Here is a 27,347-nt window from a genome sequence, read left to right on the forward strand (position 1 = left end):
TTTAAAGAAAGGAGAAATGTTGGACAACCAAAGATAGATGTTATTACCGTAACAATAAAGACGATAACCAAGTGTGTGAACCTAACCTTACTTGTATACCTGCCCACTGCAGTGAAATGAGAAAGGAAGTACTTCGCAGAGAAAGCATGGCGCAGTTCGTGAAAAGTATGAATGTTTTATGGGAGAATCGGATGTGGATGAAATATCTGAGATGTCAGTTCTCAACGGAATTTTTGGAACCAGTGTTAGCTGCATTCAGTCAGTGTGGTGAAGTCTGTCTGGAACTCTCTAGAAAAGATCACGTAGGACTTGCCAGTGAAATGGAGCTGAAGTGTGGTAAGTGTTCATACATGACCACTTATGGTACAGTGTTGCAGTAACTCCAAATGAAGAATATTGTAGCAAAATTATGAACATAACATTAGATTTAGTTTGCCTTGCATATAGCTGGTAAGGGTGCTACTACAGGTGCTGTTTCCTGTGGCATGATGAATCTTCCAAACGCCCCAACCAAGTTTACGAACTAGAGTACGTTTATAAGGTCTAAAGTAGAAGTTTTCTATATAGAAAATGGTTCAAATGGCTCTGAGCACTGTGGGACTTAACATCTGAGGTCATCAGTCCCCTAGATCCTAGAACTACTTAAACCTAACTAACCTAAGGACATCACACACATCCATGCCCGAGGCAGGATTCGAACCTGCGACCGTAGCAGTCGCGCGGTTCCGACTGACGCGCCTAGAACCGCTTCGCCACCGCGGCCGGCTTTCTGTATAGAATCTACGAGTAAGCTGTGGAAATGGCAGTAACAGAAAACAGTTGTAATAGAGACTGAAAGATGATACCTGGAATACACGGGGACACACATCTCTTCATTATGTAATATCTGCCACCAATATGTATCCAGGGAAGGATTTAGATACAGCAGTAATATCTAAATATTGTACCTGTTCAAAAAAGGTACACATGAAAAAAATTGCACAGCTAACTATAGTGGCAGTAATGGAGGAATGGAAGTGGCTGTTGTTGATAGTATATTTCAATGTTCTGTTCGTGTGATAAAGCGCTATATGTGAATTACCTTGGTGACGGTGGTTCTAAAAATTTCAAACATATGCAAGAGCTGAATCCATGTGGTGAGGATGTTGTAGTGCGTAAGTCTTAGTGTACTGGACACGTACAGAAACGAATCTGATCAAGACTTCGGCTACTGAAACCAGGAACAAAATCTCAGTGACGGTAAAGGGTTGGATGAGAAAGGAAGGTTAACTGACAGTGTAATTGACAAAATGCAGAACTATTATAGAATTGCTATTAGGCAAAACACACACACACACAATGTCGATGAAATGAAGGCTGTTTGGACTCTTTTTTTTCATACTGTTTCAACCGATGGAAGTCCCCATAACTACTTGTGTCCCAAACGAGAAAACAGTTGGTGTAAGTAAAATTGATTGCTAAGAGTACACTCATAAACATAGTCTGTCTGATGCGACAATGGAGTTGACAAAACTTATTTCCAGAGACTTAGCAGCACCTGAACTGTTGAAAAAGTGTGTTCATGGAAAAATTCAAAACCCAAATGAAAGTGTAATTTGTATTATACGCTCATGAATCCCCAAGAATGTGTTAGTTGGAATAGAAACATTTCAGTTTGGTGTCTATGATACTGTTGCTACTTTCAATGATGGCAGTGTTGCAAGGTGAAAAGTATTTCGAAATGTGGGAATGAAGATAGGTTTCAACATGATACGAACGATACTTGCTTTAGACAAGGAACGTCTTCAGGCTGCTGACAGAGCTTTAAATAGCCTAGAAATACAGGCCAGAGTAAACAGGAGGAGGGCAAAAGAGAAGCTTGAGGGGTGGGTGTGCGTGTGTGTGTGTTGGGGGGGGGGGAGGGGGGGGGGGAGTTAGCAGGGATGAAGATAAACCATCCTACGGATCTGGAATGCACTAAAATGGTAACCCAAACTTTGTCGCTCGACTCCCAAAAGTTTTATTTTTTCATCCAAATTACATGTTTTCTGAGGCTCTACCAAACCAATTTGCTCCAGATTTTCAAAGAATGTTGCACAGTTCCATCTGCGTAACCTAAAACCACCCTTTTCCAAAAGCCTGAATATTGTTGAACTTATAAACAAATTTTCATCACAATAGAAAAAATTAATCTGTAACAGCTGAATTCAAATTATTAAAAATACTGTGTTAAGTTGTAGCCAATACTTCAATAAATAACCTATAAAATTTTAAACTTCCTAGCTCAAATATTTTCTGAGAAATCATGTAATTTATAATTACATGTTCTCACCTACAAACAATTTTAACATTGTAAAGACAGGGCTTTCCAGAGTCACCGAAAGTAGAAAATAACTCATTTTAGAAATTTTAAAACAACTCAGTTCAGTCACAGTTGCACTTCGAACCCCAGCAAGTTTTGGTGCGAGACAAATCTGTAAATTAACATTTTCTGTGTACATTCGTTCAACAATGTCGTATATTATGGAGTAAGTTATCTTCAAGAAAGAACGTTTTCTTTTGATCAAAAAGATGCTATAAGAGTTTTATGTGGTGTTCATTCGTCAGTTTGACTATTATTTCACATTATAAGTATTCACCCCTGAAGTTTGTTGTCCTAATCCACTACAGTTAAAAAAACTGATGTACATTGTTATAATGCCACAAGAAAATATTACATTCATTATTTCACATAAGGTTGTCTTTAGCACAAACAGGGGTGCACACTGCTATCATCAAAATTTTGTGTCACTTACCGAACAACATAAAATTTCTGACAGACTGCATAGTTAAAATTGAAAACAAACTGAAAGAAGTTTCTGCTTGACAACTCTTTCTATCTCGTAGAAGAATGTCTATGGACGTAATACGTGAAAGGGGATTGGTAGGAATTACTACCTCACATCTCCTGTTATAGAATAAAGCTTTTAAGTGGTCAGTATGTAGCTATATTTGCGCATGAATAAGTAATATGAATGCAAAATTGCTCGTCCCACATCATTTTACTCGTCGTACAAAATATCCTTGGAACATGAAATTAAGACACTATGTATATTTTCACTTACTTTTCCTATCTACCAGAGTAACCTAAAATTTCTATGTACATTCCCATCAATTAATATTGAAAGAAATATGCAGTTTCTACACAATTTTCGAGATCATGCACAATAAATGATTGCTTGATGTAGTCCGACATCTGTTGATGTAGTCAGCTATTTAGATCATCGGGTTTACCTTTAAATTCTTGCAGATGAAACTCAACAAACTGCCCTTAACGGAACAAAACCGACAGACGTAAAGGTAACTTCCGGAGTACCCCAGGAGTGCCTTAGCTTCGGCGCCAGCTAGCTCAGTAACAAATTATGTTAACAGCGAACCAGCAGCTGTCGTATCTATGTTGTACACTCAGTTTAATAGGCAGGATATGATTCAGTTATTACTGTAAACATGTGAATGAAAAATCGACCTTACGTAATTAAGGTAGGCCTATAAAGGAAAATTTTACGTGTGAAAGCCAACTGAGTCATTAAGAAAAACGTCACAAACATAATACTTCTGGCTTGCATCCAAAGTTCGTATGGTACAGATAACTATTTAGATAAGGAAAACGACTATAGGCCACTTATTCGGGTGATGCTTCGTTGACAAACTTTCCACTAACTTGTAACGGCAAGGAAATTTGTTCTTGCTCAATCCCACGATTGTCACATATATGTGACCCTTCACGGACCGCCATCACTGCACACGACCAGTTTTGCCGCATCAGCCAAATCAACAGATGCACCTGCGGTAACTATATCTTTAGTGTGTCTTTTGTGTAAAATATGGAAAAAATGTGCTTTATGTAGCCAGTTACAGTGTTAGCTATTCATTTTGGTGGACTTGTCGTTTCTGCAGATGCAGGTGCTTGGCCGGTGGAAATTAAACACAACCGAGCGCTTAAGCGTATTAAGGGGAAACGTTACAAGCACGTGAGGGAGTTTCTGCCCTACTTCGGAAGATGAGGAGGATACAGTATAAGAGGTCTTCATTTTCCTATGCTAAATCAAGTTCACTAGAATGACAAAAAGAAGAGACTGGAATATTGTAGTTTAGCTTACCTTCGACAACAGAAGCACAAGAAATGGCAAACAGAAGCAGATGTGTCGTTTTCAAAAGAACTATTCTGCACTTTGCCTTAACCTGATCACGCCAGAAAAATTCTGTATGGCCAGAGGTGGATTTGAAACACCATTTGAAGCGATTCGAACGCAGTGTATTATCCCACTACATCTCCTGAATGAATAGGTATCTTTTAAAACAAACGGATATAATTAGAATGCTAGGTTTGGAGCTTTAAATCAGTCACCTTCGTTCAAATCTAATTTTTCTGTGAACAAAACAGGTAATATGGAAAATCCATATCGAAAAGAAACAAGACTTTCACGGCCCACTGCCACGCTGGAAGTTTTCAAAGATTGCACCGGGGATATCTTCAATTGACTCATCGAACGGATCCGTATTCTCTAATGTAAACCTAGTCGCAAGTCTTCTGACCCGTTTGAGGCGTCTCGCCACGAATTCCTCTCCTGTGCCATCCTCTTCAACTCAATGAATCACTTGCGATCTATGTCTTCAATTATTTAATGCATTTATACAATTCTCTGTTGTCTTCTACAGTTTTTACCCTATATGGCTCCCTTTAGTACTGTGGAAGTTATTCCCTGATGTCTTAACAGGTGTCCTACGATCCTTTCCCTTCTTGTCAGTCTTTTCCATGTACTCCTTTTCTCACCGATTTTGCGCAGAACCTCCTCATTCCTTCCCTAATCAGTCCACCTAATTTTCAAATTTCTTTTGCAGCACCACATCTCAAATACTTTAATTCTCTTCTATTTCCGTTTTCCCACAGACCATGTTTCACTACGATACTATACTGTGTTCCAAACTTACATTCTCAGTAATTTCTTCCTCAAATTAGACCCTATGTTTGATACTAGTAGAATTGTCTTGGACACGAATGCCCTTTTTTCCAGTGATAGTCCCCGGCCGTTTCAGTCTGGAACCACGCGACCGCTACGGTCGCAGGTTCGAATCCTGCCTCGGGCATGGATGTGTATGATGTACCGCGTCTGGCCATCCTGATTTAGGTTTTCCGTGATTTCCCTAAATAGGTCCTGGCAAATGCCGGGATGCTTCCTTTCAAAGGGCACGGCCGACTTCCTTCCCTCTCCTTCCCTAATCCGATGAGACCGATGACCTCGCTGTCTGGTCTCCTCATTGCTCCGCCCGTCGTGAGTTATTTTCCTGCCTATATAGCAGAATTCCGCAACTTCATCTACTTCGTGATCACCAATACAGACGTTAAGTTTCTCGCTTTTCTCATTTCCGCAACTTCTCATTACTTCAGTGTTTCTTCGATATACTCTCAATCCATATTCCGTACTCATTAGACTGTTCATTCCATTCATCACATCCTGTAATTCTTCTTCAGTTTTCCGAAAGCAATGTCGTCAGCGAATATTACCATTGATATCCTTTCACTATGTATTATAATTCCATTCTTGAACTTTCCTGTTATTTTCGTCATTGCTTCTTCCATGACATCTACGTCTTACACCCTATTTAATCAGCGCACGTTGTTTTTGATCTTACACTCCTATTGTTCCTACTTGGCTCTTGTACGTATTCTATATTATGTATCTTCTCCTACAGCCTACCTCTATTTTTCTCAGAATTTCGAACATCTTGCACCTTTTTCCAATGTCGAACGCTTTTTCCAGGTCGACATGTAGTATGAACCTGTCTATATTTTTCTTTAGTGTTGTTTCCATGATCAACTGCATCATCAGAGCTGCCTCTCTGCTGCCTTTACCGTTCCTAAAACCGAACTGATCGCCATCTAACACATCCTCAGTTTTCTTTACCATTCTTCTGTATATTATTCGTGTCAGCAACTTGGACGCAAGAGCTGTTAAGCGCATCGTGCGTTACTTCTCGCATTTGTTGGCTCTCGCAGATTTGAGAACTGCGTGGATGACGTTTTACCGAAAGTCAGACGGTATATTGTCAGGCACGTACACACCATACAGGAACATGAATAGCCATTTTGTTGCCATTTACCCCAATGATTTTAGAAATTCTGATGGAATGTTATTTCTGCCTTATTTGAACTTAAGTCATCCAAACCTCTTTAAAATTCTGGTTTTAATAATTGATCCCCTATCTCTTCCTATCGACTCCTGTTTCTTCTTCTATCACGTCATCGCAGCTCATAAATGCCTTCGACAGAGTCTTTCATGCTGTCCCCTGTCTCTCTCCATTCTGCACTGGCATTCCCTTTGTGCACTTAATATTACTACACTTGCTCATAATTGCACCGAAGATTGTTTTGATTTTTCCGTATACTGAGCCAATACTTCCGCTTTCTTCACATTTTTCATGGAGCCATTTCGTCCTACGTTCCCTGCACTTCCTGTCTGTTTCATTCCTAAGTGATTTCTATAGCTGTATTTCTGAGTTTCCCTGAAGTTTTTGTACTTCCTTTTTTGCATCGATCAACTGAAATATTTCTAATGTTAACCCATCGTTTATTCACTGTTGCCTCCTATGGAATGGTATTAAGGAATGAAAGAGGAAGCCGCCTGGTAGAATTTTGCACAGAGCCTAACTTAATCATAGCTAACACTTGGTTCAAGAATCATAAAAGAAGGTTGTACACATGGAAGAAGCCTGGAGATACTGGAAGGTTTGATATAGATTATATAATGGTAAGACAGAAATTCAGGAACCAGATTTAAATTGTAAGACACTTCCAGGGGCAGGTGTGGACTCTGATCACAATCCATAGGTTATGAAGTGTAGATTAAAACTGAAGAAACTGCAAAAAGGTGGGAATTTGAATAGATGGGACCTGGATAAACTGAAAGAATCAGAGGTTGTACAGAGTTTCAGGGAGAGCATAAGGGAACAATCGACAGGAATGGGGGAAAGAAATACAGTAGAAGAAGAATGGGTAGCTTTGAGAGATGAAATAGTGAAGGTAGCAGAGAATCAAGTAGGTAAAAAGACGAGAGGTAATAGAAATCCTCGGGGAGCAGAAGAGATATTGAATTTAATTGATGAAAAGAGAAAATATAAAAATGCAGTAAATGAGGCAGGTAAAAAGGAACACAAACGTCTCAAAAATGAGATCAACAGGAAGTGCAAAATGGCTAAGCAGGAATGGCTAGTGGACAAATGTAAGGATGTAGAGGCGCATATCACTAGGGGTAAGATAGATACTGTCTGCAGGAAAATTAAAGGGACCTTTGGAGAAAAGAGAAGCACTTGCATGGATATCAAGAGCTCGGATGGAAACCCAGTTCTAAGCAATGAAGGGCAAGCAGAAAGGTAAAAGGAGTATATAGAGGGTGTATACTGGGGCGATGTTCTTGAGGAAAACGTTATAGAAATGGAAGAGAACGTAGATGAAGATGAAATAGGAGATATGATACTCCGTGAAGAGTTTGACAGAGCACTGAAAGAACTAAGTCGAAACGAGGCCCCGGGAATAGACAACATTCCATTAGAAATACTGACAGCTTGGGAGAGCGAGGCCTCACAAAACTCTACCATCTATTGAGCAAGCTGTATGAGACAGGCGAAATACCCTTAAACTTCAAGAAGAATATAATAATTCCAAACCCAAAGAAAGCAGGTGTTGACAGATGTGAAAATTACCGAACTATCAGTTTAATAAGCCACGGCTGCAAAATATTAACATGAATTCTTTACAGACGAATGGAAAAACTGGTAGAAGCTGACCTCTGGGAAGATCAGTTTGGATTCCGCAGAAATGTTGGAACACGTGAGGCAATACCGACCCTACGACTTATCTTAGAAAATAGAGTAAGGAAAGGCAAACCTACGTTTCTAGCATTTGTAAACTTAGAGAAAGCTTTTGACAACGTTGACTGCAATACTCTTTTTCAAATTCTGAAGGTAGCAGGGGTAAAATACAGGGAACGAAAGGCTATTTACAATTTGTACAGAAACCAGATGGCAGTTATAAGAGTCGAGGGGCATGAAAGGGAAACAGTGGTTGGGAAGGGAGTAAGACGGGGTTGTAGCCTATCCCCGATGTTATTCAATCTGTATATTGAGCAAGCAGTGAAGGAAACAAATGAAAAATTCGTAATAGGAATTAAAATCCATGGAGAAGAAATAAAAACGTTGAGGTTCTCCAATGACATTGTAATTCTTTCAGAGACAGCAAAGGACCTGGAAGAGCAGCTGAACGGAATGGACAGTGTCTTGAAAGGAGGGTATAAGATGAACATCAACAAAAGCAAAACGAGGATACTGGAATGTAGTCGAATTAAATCGGGTGATGCTTTGGGAATTAGATTAGGAAATGGGACGCTTAAAGTAGTATATAAGTTTTGCTATTTAGGGAGAAAAATAACCGATAATGGTCGAAGTAGAGAGAATATAAAATGTAGACTGGCAACGTCAAGGAAAACGTTTCTGAAGAAGAAAAATTTGTTAACATTGAGTATTAATTTAAGTGTCAGAAAGTCGTTTCTGAAAGTATTTGTATGGAGTGTAGCCTCGTATGGAAGTGAAACGTGGAAGATAAATAGTTTAGACAAGAAGAGAATAGAAGCTTTCGAAATGTGGTGCTACAGAAGAATGCTGAAGATTGGATGGGTAGATCACATTACTAATGAGGAGGTATTGAACAGAATTAGAGAGAAGAGGAGTTTGTGGCACAGCTTGACTAGAAGAAGGGATCGGTTGGTTGGGCATATTCTGAGACATCAAGGGATCACCAATTTAGTATTGGAGGGAACCGTGGAGGGTAAAAATCCTAGAGGGAGACCAAGAGATGAATACACTAAACTGATTCAGAAGGATGCAGGTTGCAGTACGTACTGGGAGATGAAGAAGCTTGCACAGGATAGAATAGCATGGAGAGCTCATCAAACCAGTCTCTGGACTGAACACCACAACAACAGCAACAACCTCCTTTGTACCTATTGTTTTCTTCCCAACATCTGTAATTGCTCATGTTAGAGATGTCCATGCCTTTTCAACTGAACTGCCTACTGTCCTATTTATTGTCGTTGTGTCTATAACCTCAGAGAACATCAAGTGTATTTCTTCATTCCTTAGTACGGTACGTCCGTATCCTATTCCTTTGCACATTGCTTCTTGTTGAATAGTCCCTTAAACTCCTGCTATGATGTATCATGCAACGTAACTTGCTGTGACAGTGCGAGAGAGAGACAAAGATATTGTTTATTACTCTGTGGCGGTCCGCGCTCACATAATTATTCTTAGGAAATAGTTTTTTTGTTCTTGTTAAGAGTAATTTTAGGGGAGGAGAGCCATTCTTGTGATGTAAAAAATGGACGCCATTGCGAGTTTTTGATTCACATTGTAAAATATAAGTGCATATGGAAGGAAACAGTTAATAGAACAAAAAAATATTGTTCATTTCAAGAAGGTACGTCTTATTATACACCCAGTGATATACTGCTATTATGATTTACTAATAAACACCAGCTGGGAACAGTTCCGACGGGAGCGTTCAGTTCTAGTGAAATAGTTCGATGTTTTCTTCGGAAAAGAAGTCACTTCATGGATCATTCAAATCCACAATAGTAACTGGACATTTCTCAGAACTGAAAGCAATCTTATTGCTATGCAACAGAGCCCCGAAGAATATTTCTCCGTACTTTGGTTACCACTTTCAGCTCAACATGGTATCTGCAGCATCTGGAGCAGATTTCTACGGGAGCGGAAGCGTGTAATCGCTATCAGTTTCACACACCGTCCTGTGTACGCTGTATGTATTTACCCACAACAGTGAACATACAGTTACTCACACACATAGAAAGACAATACTAGGTGGTGTGGGGAAATATTTCAGTACAAAGGCCCTGTAAAGCTAAACAGTAATTAACCTAGTAAGAAAGGGAGTCTTTATACTGCCTACTCTTGATCACTACTAAATTGCAAGTAATTCTACTTCTCTTCCTGGCTACACCTAGCAACACAGTGTCTTATTTCGGAATCTCTGACTGACCATGCAGTAATCTAATTGAAATCTTCTCGTATCTCCCGGTTTTTTCCTAGTATATTTCATCTCCTTGAGATTCTTGAACAGATTATAAGCTATTACTAGCTGAAATTTATTGCAGAGCTCAATTAGTCTTTCTCCTCTCTCATTCCTAGTACCAAGCCCATATTCGCCCGTAATTCGTTCTTCTATCCTTCCCCTACAACCGCAATCCTGTCCCCCATGACTACTAAATTTTCATCTCCCCTTACGCACTGAATTACCCGTTCAATATCCTCATATACTTTCCCTTTCTCTTCATCTTTGGCTTGCAACGTCGGGATGCATATCGGAGCTATCGTTGTCGCTGATGGTTTGCTGGCGAATCCGATCAGAACAACCCTACCGCTCTCTCCCCTACCTTCCTAATCGTAACGAATCCTACTACTGCTATACCACTTTCCTCTGTTGTTGATATTACCCTGACGAGAAATCCTTTTCAATTCAGTGACCCTCACTATATCTCGGTTGAGCATTATTGTTGTCTTTTCAGATTTTTCTAGCTTCCCTACCGCTTTCAGATTTCGACATTCCGGTCCGCGACTCGTTGTACGTTATCCTTTCGTTAGTTATTCCATCTTTTCCTCGAAGCCACCCTCCCCCTTGGCAGTCCCGCTCCGGAGTCCGAATGGCAGACAAGTCCAGAACCTTTTGCCAGCAGAGATCATTATGACACGTTTACATTATAGACCATATACGGATACGCATTACGTGTATCGTAATATGCCGGAAGTCTTCGGCGGCATTGCTGATGTATTTTATTCAAAATGTAAACAGTGGCAGTGTTCGAACCCGGCACGGAGTCCGTGTTGATTATATATCAAAGACGCTGCCCCTAGACCACGGATGACCACTCAAAAACACTGCCACACAGGACCAGGTCTCACCCATCGTATCTCTCCTCGTGGACGGAGAAATCGTTTACTGCGCATGTAATGGTCGTCCGGCATCCTCACTCGTTAAAGTATATCGTGCAAGCCCTAACAACAGAAACTCTAAAATCCGGCTCGAATGTGCAGTGACGATGTTATTTTCTTTTATTCGACATTTTTCTCTGATAAACTTCTGATGCCACACCAACACTCTCTGAAGAATAAGACAGGTAGAATAATCTTAAATGAAAATCAACCTGCATTCAGTATTCTGATTATATGTTACAACGATTGATACCAGATTGGATATATGAAAACACAGAAATTCTTATATTACTTTAGCCCCTTTCGTATACTCAGAGGAGGGGTGGGTTACGTCAGTTTTGAATGATAATTTCTCGCGGAAGGTCCTCTTTCCACTTGAGATAATGATCTAATTTGGAAAGGATCTACGAATAAACACTGAGGTAGGAAATCCAGGTAGATAGAAATTAGCAAGAGGGGACGAGCCGATTTGACATGTCCTTGGCAGATGGATTGATCTGTGCATTCTACTGATCACCGAACAAAGCTTTTTGTTCGTGGGTGTATAGTTGTATGAGACAAAACTCAGTAAGAATTCTGTAGAGAATCTGACAGGGAATTCATTGGTGCGTAGAAACTTGTTTTATTATTGTGATGTCGTCCTTCAACAACCAAGTTATAAAGGTGTCAAGAAAGCAAAGATAGCATTCTCACATATTCAACGAATTCGAAGTTGTGTTGATAGACAACAACCGAACGAAGCGAAAACAAAGTGCCTCAAGAATAATATGGGATCTTTCAATGTACTAAAGGTAAAATTCCATGTATCGACGTGATGAAAAATTAATACGAAGTCTTTTGTAAAGTCAGTAAACGGATGGAAATCATTTACGAAATCACTCAACAGTAATGAGGAGCGACGAAAAAAGAACAGCTTTCTTTGTTTCCTCCTTGGTTCCGGAGTCGATGACGGTCTTTTCATCATGTGGCTGCACGGAAATTTACTTTCGAATTAGCAGAAAGCTTCTCGTATTCCTCTCCAAGCACGTTATTCTCTCTTCGTTTGGTTTTTGTTTAACTGTGCAGCTTCGACTTAGTTCAAATATGTGATGATGCTACCTATGCTCTCTTAGCAGCTTTCTAACACAATTTTCAAAGCACTGCGTGTGCTTTTCTTTCCTCAAAATCAGGCTCAAAAATTACACAAGGCTCCAGTGACCGATCCATTACATTATACAGGGTGGTCCATTGATGGTGACCGGGCCAAATATCTCACGAAATAAGCGTCAAACGAGAAAATTACAAACAACGAAACTTGTCTAGCTTGAAGGGGGATACCAGATGGCGCTATGGTTGGCCCGCTAGATCGCGCTGCCATAGGTCAAACGGATATCAACTGTGTTTTTTAAATAGGAACCCCCATTTTTTATTACAGAATGGGAAATCAACTCCAGTCGATCAAGAGTCAAAAGGTTACCGCATCTAACAGGACACATGGCCTTTCCAGTACAGATTGTGAGAAAGAACTTGCTTCCATTTTCGGAAAAATCGGCATTCCGTTTAAGGCGACGGTGATTCATTTATTATAAAGTTGCTTTTATTTTATTTTTATTTGTGGCACAATCGCTTTTGGTGACACAGTCATAGGTGGTTTCGGTCCACAATGGGTTCTTCATAAGGTATGGGCGGCACAATGGATTTTTCATAAGGTATGGGCGTCATTCGATGTACAAAATATTTTTGTTCACCAATTGCCGCCTCTAACATCTCAAGATAGCCATTTTGAGAAGAAACAGGTTACTATTGTGTCATAAAAATTGGTTTTGTCAAATATAAACAGAACTTTGTAACTTTCTTCGTTTTCAGTGCCGATTTATAGCAGATCTTTAAAGGAAACCGTATTTGTCTGTATAATGTTATGAATGAAGCTTTTTACCATCAGCCGGCCGGAGTGGCCGAGCAGTTCCAGGCGCTACAGTCTGGAACGGCGCGACCGCTACGGTTGCAGGTTTGAATCCTGCCTCGGGGATGGATGTGTGTGATGTCCTTAGGTTAGTTAGGTTTAAGTAGTTCTAGGTTCTAGTGGACTGATGACCTCAGAAGTTAAGTCCCATAGTGCTCAGAGCCATTTGAACCACTTTTCCTACCATCAGTAAATGCTTGTGGTTGTTAAGTCTGATTAACGTCAAGAATTGACCGACTGCGGGGCCATCCAAACAAAATATATATTCTTTGGGACAGAGAAGTGTTTCAGGCGATTGCAAAAGACACAAGTCTCTCCGGTCTTCTCGAGCGGATGTCGAACGGCCACGAATAACTGCAGGCCAATATCGTTGTTGTGAAGTTTTGGGATACGTTTCATATTCGTGTGCTATGACTAGTTAGGAAACCGCGAAATGTCTTCCGTGTGAATCAATTTGTATTCCTCTAGCAATGTTATTACGACACTCAGGTCGTTTTATGTGTTCACAAGATCGAGAACGCGAAAGGCATTGACTAGCAGGCTGTTGTGCTTCTGCACACAGCAATATCTGCAATATTGTCAATGAAGATTATCGATAGAAATTGCTTATATACCAGAAACACGATATGTAGCTGAAGAACGGCTTTCAGATCTCGCTCTTTGCTTGCACCTTCTGGTCATCATTATAGCGCTTACAGCGACTGAGGGGTGGCTCGCCATCACAAGAGGAAACCTCACGGGCGGAGGGGAGTGCGCCCGAGGCCACTTCGATTTCTCCTACTCTCCTCTCTCTGGTGCTTGAGAACCGTCGTACTGCCACTGATGACTGCACACCCATTGCCTTCCCCCGACAGGGGACGCCTAAGCACCATCAGCTAATGTCTTTGGGGAGTTGGGGCGTAGAAGGAGGGAGGGGGGGGGGACAGACAATAATGTGCACCAAGCTGTGTGTAGCTAGAGGAAACACTCAAGTCCCGAGGACCAATAATAAAAAATAATATTCCATTATTTATTAATAAATGAAAACTCTAATTCAAAGCCACGCCGTGATGAACTGGTACCTCTAGCGAACGTGTTAAGGCTCAACCACACCTCTTCCCTAGGACGGACCAAGAGGATGGCAAGATAGACACCCGCCAAGAACTCAAAAAGAAAGACGATTTAAGAGTTAGTCTGGAAAGATAGGTCTGGCTACGTAAAAAGTCTGTAAGCATTTCAAATTAACAGAAAGTTTTACATTCGATTTTGTCGCCTCTACCGTATTGGCATTCACCTGTGGGTAAAATAAAGCCTAATAGATGTGTTACAAGTAAATGTGTTGTATGGTTCTTATATTTGTTTGTTTATACTGTTTCAGTAGTGGAGGCCACTACAGTGGTGACACTGGACAGCAATTTTCCATGCGAGTACCAGCTCACGGCAACAAAGAACAATGACTTGTTTGTTTAAGATGGCGGGGAAAGCTCTTCATTTGCTTTGAAGAATGGTTCCGACACAGATTAACGTGAAGCGCTCCGTCATTTGTCAACGCCTTGACGCAAAAAAATAAATAAATAAATAAAAATAAAAAATAATAAAAAGATTTAAATTAAATAAAATAAATAAATTATGGTTCAAATGGCTCTAAGCACTACGGGACGTAACATCTGAGTTCATCAATCCCCTAGACTTAGAACTACTTAAACCTAACTAACCTAAGGACATCAGACACATCTGTGCCCGAGACAGGATTCGAACCTGCGACCGTAGCAGCTATGTGGTTCCGGACTGAAGCGCCTCGAATCACTCGACCATAATATCGGTTCCCGTCAGATCACCGAAGATAGGGGATGTCGGGCATCTCTAGCGCTTGGATAGGTGACCATCCATCTTCCGAGCACTGTTGGCAAGCGGGGTGCACTCAGTCCTTGCGAGGCCAATTGAGAAGCTACTTAAGAAGTAGCGACTCCGGTCTCGTAAACGTCGTAAACTGCAACGGCTGGGAGGTCGGTGCGCCCCTCTATATCCCCATCCAGTGACGCCTATTGGTGTAGTGAGTATAGTTTTTACTTGAACCAAGAGTGGCATAGTTTTGAGTCGAATGAAGAGCAGTATAGTTAGGAATCGTGCAACGAGTAGTACCAATTTGACTAGAGCGGAGAGCAGTACGCGTCTGGCTTACAACTCAAATGTTCCGAAGTAGTGGTGAGCATAGTGGGAGCTGGCCACTAGAAGTGTGGTAGCGCGCTACCGACCTTTGAAAGTTACAGCCCCGTAATGCAAAATGGTGTAAATGGCTTTCAGTGAGATTGTTAATACTGATGTGTATCGGAAGTTTAAGTGTCCTGCTCTGCGACTGTTGAAGGTTAATGTGAAAGTAATTCAGTGAATTCTGGTATTGCAACTGACGTTCACCTCATGAGCTTGAAAAGCTGTTGAATTGGTCTGATTGGTGATAATTAGTTCGGATTTTTGATCCGACTGTTCCGCAGTTAATAAAGGCAATTCGTCTGTCTAGCTCACACAAGATTAGCTCTCTCTAAGCTTTTATGTATTGTTATGGATTTGTGGTCATTATTTGAGATAATAACTCCGTTGTGTGGTAAGATTTTTGTCATAAAGCACGTACGTGTGAGTGTAACATTATTTGAGAACAGCAGTTAGTAATTGATCAAATTGTGCGACTCCGATTTACATTGTAATTTTGGTCGTCTTTGGAGTGGAACCATTTGCCACGGAAGCATTTGGCTGAGTAGATGCCGATGTCTCACGCTCTCATCTAATTCAGAAGGAAAGTTCAAAATAGCTTGAAGTAGCATCTTTGGTTCCCGCGATTGCTCTAACGCCTCAACAAACTCTATAGCCCATTAAGTTAAATATAAGAGTTTAAGTGGCGGTAGTACTTAATGAAGAAAAGGCCACCATCGTATAACCACACAGTAGAGGTGCATGCCGTCGGGAAAAATTACGACTGCAGTTTCCCCTTGGTTTCAGCCGTTCGTAGTACCAGCACGGCAAGGCCGTTTTGGTTGATGTTACAATTCCGGATCAATCTTCCAAAACGTTGCCCTTGAAACCACTGACAAGGATGCTGCCCCTCTTCAGAACCTCACGTTTGTATGTCCCCGACACTCGCGGAGGACGCATCTTGTTCCTGTCGTCCGACGGAGGGCTTACACAAGGCCGAGTAGCGTATGACTTAAGCGCTGGCTGGGGGAGATAACAGCGTCCTGCTGGAAAGCGCCACTGCTGACGATGTAAGCTTCCTCACCTCATGTGCGCCACGCAGCATGCCTCAACAAGACAGAACAACATTGCTGTTCTTTAACAATATTATAGTTAATAGTTACCACGGCACTTGTAGCTAGCGATACATTAAAAGACAAACCTTCCGTAGGCAGTAATAAATAAAATTACACTTAGAATATTACATTATTAATTAGTAGAAGGGTAGCACTATTCAAATGGGTAAGGAGTTGTCAGCCGTAGAAACATATTAACTTCCGACTGTAATATTAAAAAAAAAATAAAGCATTCTTGTTCACTGTGAAAATGATAGTTTTCGTCTTGTTAATATACCGAATCACATGTGATGGTTGTCTGTCTAAGGAAAAAAAAAATAAATGATTAAGAAAATTGATCAGTTTTTAAGAAAATAAATATTAAGTAAAAGACCCAGAGAGCAGTAGTCACGCAGTTATAAGCTTTAACGCCTATGGAATAGGCAAAGGCATTTAGAAATTATTATTCATTAAAAAATGAAGGTGATGTTGCTAAATGCGTGTCTAAAAAGTAGTATGAAATATTTATGAAGAAAAGATCGGAGATCATTTGACTTTTTATGGAAAGAATACAAAATTTTTCAATAATTAATATTAAGAAATATTCTGTTCCGGTAGCAAAGAAAGAGGTTACCAATAGACAATCAGACAAGGGTTATATCGCTGACGTGTAGCTACATTAATCGCTGACTGTAGAGGAAAGATTAGCATTCTGTAACGAGAGTATTTAACCTTGAATTATCGTACCAATAGTAACCAAAATAACTGTATTGCTTATTTGAAGAGCATTACTTTGATGGTACTGACATTCGTAAGCACATTCGCGGTTCGGGAAGTTTCATGATGTCAGTATGCAGCGATATAATCCTGCGAAGTTTAAAAGTATGCTACAGAACGAAATTTAAATGTTACTGATAGTATGTTCCAAAAGGTAAGAAATCTTAGCTGTTCAGGTATTTTATCCCAAGACGGGTTTGTGCGTAGATCCTGTATTATTTTGAGGTAGCAGTCGTATTGTATTGATAGAGAAAAAGTACTTTAACAAATTACGATATAGTTAACTTGATACGTCATTACTTTAGAAGATATAATCACTTCTGTAATATTTTGATTGTAAGTACAGAAGTAGTTACGAGCAAAACTAAATTTTCACTCGAAAGTTACTATCGTTAAATACTGTTGCCGAGCCGTTAGTCGAATAGTGTGTGTGTTAGAGCGCTATACGTTCGTGGTAAATTCTGAAAATGGAATGTGACTAAAGTCAAAGTAATCACGGTTTTTGAAATAGTTGGACAGTAGGCACGTGCGCATTGCATCGTCCTGTTATCTTCTAATAGAAAAACGGTCGTTATAAGGCCACTCTACATTTGAACTTGTTTCAACTTGTACTCAATTGCAGCATTGTGGCATTGCGGCTGCCTCAGTTAACATAATCTGGGAATCGAATAATTTCATATCAAACGACATCTTGTAGATGGTTATATATTGCGATTAAAATTGGTTTACTCACTAGTGTGCTTTAGAGTGATGTGAATAAGACACGGTACAAGAGCTACCAATAGCGGTGTAAGCCGAACACCAAAGAACGATTTGTTTTCTAGCTTCTTTCTCAGAATTTTATGTTAATGCAATTAGTGAATATAGTTCCGTACTACGTTCGTAAGAAGCTTTGTACGATGGAGTGTGGGATTCGTTCTTTTTCCACTGGTCGGGAGGGGTGAGGGTTTGCAAAAGGGTTAGAACGATATCACACACTTTTCCTTGTGTATAACGACTATTAATTACCTACATGAAATCTGCGATTACCTTTTTGATGTATTAAAAGCTCATTACAGATAAAGCTTATTTACAAAATCATACTACAGTATATACTTCTCATACTAACGTACAGAGTTTAGTTGAACAGATGCGACACATTAGCCTGCTTCTGACAATTCGAGGGTTCGCAAGAGCGCTAAGGCTCTGCTGCAAATTTTTCTGCATCGAATGAATTGCAGTGGAGGTCCATACATTGATATGAAAAGGAGATTTTAAAGTGTCAGAATCTGTAAATGATTTCTTTGGTCAGTCAGTATTCGCTCCATGACACTAAATCAGCGTATACGTTCAGACGCAAATATGTGTATGAATTCGACTGCTTTCACAAGTTCTTGACAAAGGTGGAGACGTGTTGAGGGTTTTCTTTACAGATTGTAAAATTTGTAACTTGTGACGCACCAGTAGTTTCTCTTACTTTAACAAGGAATTAACATGTCACCATAAAACAGAAGTTAATATTCGTCTGAAGACCATGTCACTGAATTTAATAATGTTGCATTAGAAAAGAATTCAGAGTATCCAAAGTGGTTTTTTATACTGTCCTCTGAAGACAGAACAAAATCTCTTCTGAAATGTTTGAAATTTTCTGTATTCATCGGAAAATGGTTCTTTAATTACGACTCCTTTCGATGTGCGCTTTTCCCTACTAATACATGGCGAGTTATTTGTTTATAGTGTTTCATTAGTTTTTATATTCACGTTAAATTCTTGTTTTGCTTTAAGGAATGAAGATTATCTATTTTCCATAAAGAATAATAATACTTGCAGAACCTCTAGGCCCTCATAAAACAAAACTCATTCCATTATAAGCAGCCATTTTGTGAGATATTGTAGCAACCGTACGAGTTTATATCGGTCACTAGTTGATCGGGAACCATCATGACTCCGTTTTTCAAAAGGATGCCCAAGACAACTGTGACTTTCACACGACAACGGACAGCATAAAACGACGACCGTGCGTCAAAAAACAGCCTGTTTTTAATAACTGGTAGGATAATTCTTGTGAAATACCCTGTAGTTGTCTCTGATCTTCGGGACTTTGAGAAAACCATAATACAAGGAATCGAAAAAGAGTTGGAAATAGCATACATATGCCACATAATTCATAACACCATGGGCGGTTAGTTCCATTTTGTGCTTCATACATAGCACGACGGTTGTACTTTGGTCCATCCCGATACCAAAGTTTGACCCGATTCTATAAGGAAGTGAGTTGGATTCTTTCTCATTTCTTCTCCTATAAACATAACGGTATTTCGTTGTGCGTGCTCAGAATGAAGTATCTCTATCGACTGATAAATCATTAAACTTTTGTAGTTCGATTATTGCGGTTTGAATGATAATTTCTGTTGAATATTAAATATGCAGATCAGGACAACAAAGCAGCTGTTATTACTTCTTGATGTTGCTCTCCCCACAGCTTTCCACTTTCACTCACAAGTTTTTCTATACTTTGGTTTTCTTGGCTATGTAAGGTTTTATGTGCGATTTGATCACCGATTTTGTACTTCAGTTTTTTGGCATTATTAGCAGAAGTACCAGCTAAAAGCGTGTTACCGGTAGGCACCCGTACCCTACGTCCCATCTTAAGTTAACGAACTTATGAACATACGGTGTGTTTAACCATATTTTTGATATATACAGACAGCTACGGCTTAGTCTTTTAGGGTTTTGAAAACATGACAAAGCAACAAAGTTTTCCACCATAATTTCAAGCCTACTACTACTCCCACTTCTACCTTAAGACTTCCTACGGTTTTCGGTAACTGAAGGTTCTCTAACTTTCTTTTTGTTAGCATCGTCATTAGAATTTTGTGTTTTAGATTTATCGTCTATTTTAACACCTTTAGCACCACTGTTAGTATCCTGACTGTCAAGGTTTGCATACATTTCCGGTAATGTACTGCTCTTAAGTAATGACGACATTTTGCTTCGTCTGAATTGACATCCTTAATTACCGTAGTTTTAATAGGCCTGCAAGCACTTCATTAATTAATATTGCGATTTGCCTCGCAAACTCAGAAAAGCGTTGAGTTAAACTCAGATGTTTACTTAAATTACTAGTACAGTGTGGCTCACTAGTCTGGAGACTAATTTGCTCATCCAAAACTGGCACTGTACAAAGTGTTTCCCTCCTCCAGGTCTGTTTCGTATGCTATTGCCACAAAGTCATTTCGTACAAGTAACATCATAAACGAATGCTATATGACGTACGTCTATAGCTAACATGGTTTACGAGACAGTAGTGCCCTTGGTTCATACAGCTGCCTTCTCTTCATGTTCAGCAATGGAGTGCTTGTTGTTACTTCGGCACGGTATTGCAGGACGACAGAGGTCGACAAGTGGGTGCTGTCACTGACATAATGTTTGACCGAGGTTTTCAGATCTATTCCGTCTGGGTTGAGACTCGCTATTGGAAAAGCAAGGGCCAGTACTTCAACGGCTCCCAAGTTTCGGTTGGTGTGATCTGTTCTGTGGGCAAGAGAAGATTCAAGAGTAAGCCTTCGTGCCTAACTAATAATATTGGGGGAGCTATTAGTTGTTCTTCATATAAATTGAAACTGCATGCAATCAAATCTATGTCGTTGTTCATCGACTTGACTGCTCAAGCATAGTATTACCATGTTAGAGATTGAAAGGGCTTGTCAGAAGAAAAGATGCTGTAGTTGACCACTGAGAACTTCGACATTCTCCATTGTCATGGCCAAAGCTTCGATAAAGGTTGTAATATGTCAAGCAAGGAGGAAGTCGTTGATACATACATGCGAAAGTGTTGGCTGTATTGATAATTTTTTTCAGGCAAGTGATAAATTTTCAACTAATTCTACAGCTTTACTTTTAGGTAAGAGCCTTTAATCAATTGTATAATAGCAAATCTCAAGAGAAACGGCGCTACATGATGCTCCTGTAGGCGTCGCTTTGTTACAGCTCTTTAGAAAAACTTAGTATCTCTATATAAACTACATCTGGATAAATAAGGCTAACAGAGACAAGTGGCTCACTTGAACAGCAATAGGCGTTACAAGTATGACCCTTCTGGGAGAAATTGATTATGAATCTGTGTGACTATTAGAGCTGTGGTTTGATTCGTTAAAAATTGGAATATAGTAACAAATAAGCAATCTCAATGACCAACCTTGTTTTAGGCTGCTTTCTTTCTAAATATGTTTTTAGAGGCGGTCAGTCCTCTTTCTTCCGCCCAGTATTTTACTTTTTAGAAGTGCCCTCTGGCATCAATATTTCTTTCAATGCGTCGATTTACTCCTACGTACTATCGCAATTCCATTAGATTTATGGCTGAAGTAAATAATTCTAGACGATCTAGGAACTGATGACCTCGTTGTTTACCTCCTTAACCGACAACCAAACATCATTCTACGCCAACAAGTAGATGATGCAATGATAGACTTACCCTTGACGTAGTGTCGAGTTTTCTGTCTGTTTCGGTGAAAAATTTGAAACAGGTTACAACGTTCTTTATAAAATGTATGTGTTTCTTTGCCAATAAATATGAAATGCGTAATATTTGTGCTATGCAAATTTATTGTGTGATGTGTTGTTGAGCAAATGGTGTGTTTAATCAGTTTTACTGCAATCCAAAAAAATTAAAAAACTTAATATGGGAAACCAATACTCAATGTCCATTATGAAATCAACCCCTCAGAAATTTACCCAGCCTCGTGAGCATCGAGTTCTATGGCCCTGTATAATAAACAGACAAAATTCCCTGTTCAAATAAACAATGAAATACATTTTCCTTAGCTTTAGAGTCACAACAGATGTAATCGTGCTATCTGTTCTCTCCACATTAGGCACAGAAATTTGTAAATATAGGCACAGCAAAGTGCAATGCCGGCCGTAAAATACCTTCATACAAACGTCATCAGAATATTGGCTGATTAATGAATGACGTTGCAAATGTTCAGTGAAAAAATTAAACATTTGTTCAGCGCTGTGCAGTGTTGCCCACATTGAAACTCTGAGGAACATTAATAATTTTCTGATTCAGGCACATTAATATTTTTCTAATTCTGATTGAAAAATGATTTCTCTTAGAAAAATATTCATTGGATTTAAATAAACACGACATACGAGAAGATGAGGTACTGCTAAGGGGATATGCTAAGACCGAATGATTCAGTTTGAAAATTGTATCCAAAATAAAGTTACACCTTCACTAAATTTGGTATGAAACATTTTACATTAACTTCCATATCAGTGAACTCCTCAACTGTTCAACAATTTCCACCTACTTTCGTAATTAAAAACATTTTGATTATTAAATGAGAAAAAATCTGACATTTTTTGACAAAATAGATTGAATAATTAAACTTCTCTGTATGAGGATTACAAAAAACACAAAATATTACAAATCGGATACACCTAATCAACCTATATATCAAATCTGCTTCCTAAATTCAAGGGTCAGAGTTGTAAAATTCAGCCAAATCCACATATCGAGTTGCTGCATACTTAAATCTAAATATACAAAATTTCATTACCTTACAAGTTTGTTCTAGTGGCTTTCCTTTGAGTTGCAGTATAAATTCATTACTTTTCTATAATTGCTATGGACGGTAGTCAATATTTGTTAACGATCAATATCACTTCAATTGTTGTTAATCTTATAGCCTCAATAATTAATAATATACAATTTACACTTGTATAGAAATAACTAAGACCCAACATTTACTGGCTCTGTGTGAGCATAAACAGTATCATTAGTCACTTCATTTTGCAAATACTGTATTATGCTGCATCCATACACCAGCAACTAAATTCTTACAGCTAGCCATTAGCATTAAGTCTTACATCCTACATACAAGAGAATGCAACATTAACTACTCCTGCACTCTGTGTGCTCCTACTTACAATCGATTCTGATACACAGATTACACCTTTGGCTCAGTGATGTCAAAGAGATAATCCCTTCTACATATGACAACCGTTTCAGTCATTCTGATGAATTATATTATAAAATCTGGCTTCACGTACAGGTGGACCCCTCATATAACCCTCCAGTGGGGTTTGTTAAATTTTCTGTACATTTTGGATGTGCACTGGACACCAAATGTAGGGAAAATTTTTACATCAGTATTTACAATATGAATAATTGGTGTATTGTAATCATTACAATATAATATTAAAGAATGTTGAAAGAGGTATGTCAAAATGTGACCAAGTATAACAATGGAAATCATTGAGCCCTTGAGCAGACTGGTACTCTGGTGCTTCAGTAGTAAATTTAAAGTCTGGTCATGTCATATACAAAATGTTCTAAGTTCATGTGGCTAGAAGATACATAACATTACTGAAAGTAAGAGTAAAGTATGTCCCCAGTTGTCAAGAAAATAATGGGAAAATGTTAAGGAAAGGTTTGTGCAAGGCTGAAGCTTATAACCATGTAGAACTGGCTGTATTATAAAGTTCATTTCTTGGCAGTCTCACATCTGAGCATTAGCTGTAGTAGGTTGGTTCAGCATCCAAGAACAGCTAACCACATCATCATAGTCTCATTCCAGTACAAAGGTACAGTTGGTACCCAGCACCAAATTTACCAACACCCAAAACTGGTTAATCTCAGTACATCATTATTGTGATGATGATCATCACTACATTTGAAACTGAAGATTCTTCACCAATCCATAGTGTGCATAGCCACATTGAAGTATGAATGCTGATTTCCAGTAGCTCCGAGCCATTAGCAGAGCGTGGAAATTGGGTAGTGGAAGGTGGGGAGCAGTAACACAGGTAATGGAGTGGAAGATATCCTAATAAAAATAGCAAAATCTCACTAACTTCTAAATCATCCTATACTGAGTATTGCAAGGACATAACTTCTAGTGAATGTGGGACAAGTGAATAGTAAAGATACAATATCCTAATAAACTTATAACCTGGTTTAAGCCATAGTGCTGTACATTATGACATGTCAGTTCTGTACAGTACAATGAGAAGTATGGCAACAGTGTGCCTGTAAGTATAATAATCCTCAATAAATGTGACATCAGTCGGTCTGTGAGCATATCAATACTAGCGTATATACTAAATAAACGAGGCATAAAGTTTTAAGCAAACAAGGCAAGACAAATTTATTGGTAATGCATAATCCTACACAGTGACATACAATGGCCTGTATACCTGTCTTAATGCATATGGCACGCATTAAAAAAATTGTGAGACCATTAGAAGTTCATTTTATGTAGTATACATCCTGACAAAATATTTCAGAAAGTAATCATAAGTACTCGTGGTATGGCTGTATATGACCGTTATATAACGTGTACATCTTAATGGCAGGTCATAGGTTGGCTACAAGTGGCCATTATAGAGATTCATGAGTACATAGATACCTAAAATTGTATTGTAAATTTGAAGTTCCTGGCTCTCAAAGGGCATTTTACATAAATGCTAACACAAAATTCTCATAAAAGTCATGAAAATTAGAAAGCTTCCTCTCAGTGGCCAACTGACGTAGAATGGATTATAGTCTAGGGAACAACATAAATTCATTTATCTACATTCATATATGTAACACAAGATTAATGCTTAGTATAAGGACAGGTACATAAATATCTTTGTGAATCAAGTGTAGCTTAATAGCTGTTAAAGTAGACATACAGTATTTGTAAAATGAATAGGACGCTCAGGGCTGTATACATTGTTAGTTGACGAATAATCTAAGTCTATAAAATGTGAGTAACTACAGGAAAGGATATGGAACAGAACTGCTGGGAAACTGCACTTGATCCCTGAAAAGAAACGATTGGTAGGCAATCGTCAGTCTTAGCATGTCAGATAAAGGTGAGGTTAAAACACTTAATGAGTGTTATCACAGTATGCCTAAATGACAAGAAAACAGTAGTGCTAAGTATAGAACTGCTTACTGACCAAAGAAGGTAACATGAGATGGATGGGTGGAAATGAGAGTGTTGCAAGACCTGTACCCTGGAAATAATGTTATTAGGCCGAAAGGAGATGCAGTCATATAACGTCACATAACAGGCCAAGGACATCTGCAGTAATACGAGGAAAAATGCGAAGTGTTAAATATAAATTTTCAGTGGCAGTTTCATCACAAGCACATCAAAACGTAAAGTACAGGGAAGACAATTTAGTAAAGGAAGAACGTGACATACTCAGTGTATATAATATTATAGCAGATCATAATAAAGTTGATTCATAATGGCATAATAATGCACTTTATCTCTATGCAACTTTGTCCATGAATACAGTTAAATTCCCATTTCATTACATCATAAATTTGTGCAGCGCAAAGCCTGACACATTCCACATATATCATAATAATTCTAAAAACCAATACACTTTACAGGCAAGCTGCCCTACCTACTGTTAGTGCTGAAAAAAGATGTGAATATAAATCACTGCCAGGAAACAGTGACGAAAGTGTAAGTGATTTGTATTCTTTTCACAGAATGCATCCATTGTGCTTTTAAATGAGGCGTTTTCTGTACGCCTTAGAATGTGGCATCTTTCATTCTGTCATGTACTTTTGTGCCAAAATGAAGGTCATTATTGTGGCTGTTCATGAGCCTCTTGATTAGTTTTGATACAGTGGAAATTTTTTATGTATTTAGTTCTGCAAAATATGAATTGGATGAGTATGTGCAGTCTAATGATGAACAAGGTACAATACTCTGTCAAATCTACACAGATGGAAGAAAAAAGGGTAATGTAGTGACATCATCAAGTACAGAATTCCATAACAAAATAGAGCACAGAGTAGAGCATAAATGGAACTTTGCAACCTCATAAAATACAAAGAATAGCTTGCCTAACCAAAGAATAGTGAACACACAAGATGATAGCATATATTTCAGCACAAATTCATTATGGACAGTACCTTTTCTCAGAGTACAGTGATAGTATATTGGTATAGTATAACATCATAAAATTGCAATATTACACAGGAACAGTAAAGACAAAATTATACCAGATATAAATGAGTTCAATCTACACAACATGGCAACAATGATAAGTGAACAAAAGATATATACAAGTTAAATACAAAAGGACATAAATTGTTATGATTAAAAAAAGTTGTGGTTACATTGTGCAGCGGTCAGACCACTAAAGGTGTACGACCTGCTGTACATATGCAGAAAATAGAACATCTTCCTCATTTGGGTTTTCATACAGATTCTTACGAAAACAAAAACAAAAATAGTGCAAGGCCTAAGTGTACGGCAAGAGAACCAACCCACAAGATTCCTTACCAGGCATGTCGCCACCTAATAAAATGCTGAATAATCAAAGATGCGTGAAAACAAAGTACTAATTGAATATGTATGAGCATAGGAAATGTGTCAAGTAAAAGGTCTGGTGTGATTTATAGGTATGGGAACTCGCATGTAGGACGAAAATAAGCATAAGTTGAGATATAACAGAAATGGGAATAACGACTTCAGCCACGCAAATGCCGAGTATCATATTTCTTGTGGTATGTGATCGTCAATTTTCACTCTAGCGACTTGAAATGAACCAAAGTAAAAGTTATTCTATGAAGTGTTTGAGTTTGCTGATGTGATAATTTCCTCGCTCTTTTCTCGTCTCTAAATTTTCAGTATGAACCACATTGGGATGGGGAAGATTGCGCATCCTAAAAGGTCCAGAACATAAAAGTTCAAATTTATTGCAACGACGTTTTCCTCTATTGGATAGATAGTGGGAGTGTACAAACACTTTTTGTCCTATGCGAAATCCCTGGAGGTTACTCACCTGTTTTTGTTGACGTTTGAGGCACTGTGCTGCACGCTTTTATTGTTAAGTGCGATGTCTATAATTTCATGGTGACATAATCTTCTTACAGTAGGAAAAGAAATAATTTCAGGAATTTTGTTAGGTATATCTATATTTTTCAACACAAGATATGGCGAAGGTACGGTGGAATCGTCCTGAAAATCTGAAATGTGTTTGCCGCAATAAATATGTTCTTTATGACAACATATACGACAAAGTTTTGCAATCTCTTTCATGATGATGATGGGTTGGAAGAAGCATTATACCTAGAGATAAAAATCGGTGTAATATTTCTAGCTAGCAGTGTGTGTTTCCATTTTACTGACCGAAATTGCCTATTGTCGGATATTACCTTCTGAACATATCCACCTTGAGGCAAAATTGTTTAGTAAAAGCATCAGAAACACTTCCAGCCGTGACTTTTCGTAACGGAGTGAAAGATAAAAATTTTGAAGTTGTTTCTACAACAATGAATATGTGACAGAGACCTTCATTAGTTCTCAGGATGAATCCAAATAAATCAACAGATGCCATTTGCCTTCATTTCA

Source organism: Schistocerca piceifrons, chromosome 7 (assembly GCF_021461385.2).
Source record: "Schistocerca piceifrons isolate TAMUIC-IGC-003096 chromosome 7, iqSchPice1.1, whole genome shotgun sequence".
NCBI lineage: Eukaryota > Metazoa > Arthropoda > Insecta > Orthoptera > Acrididae > Schistocerca > Schistocerca piceifrons.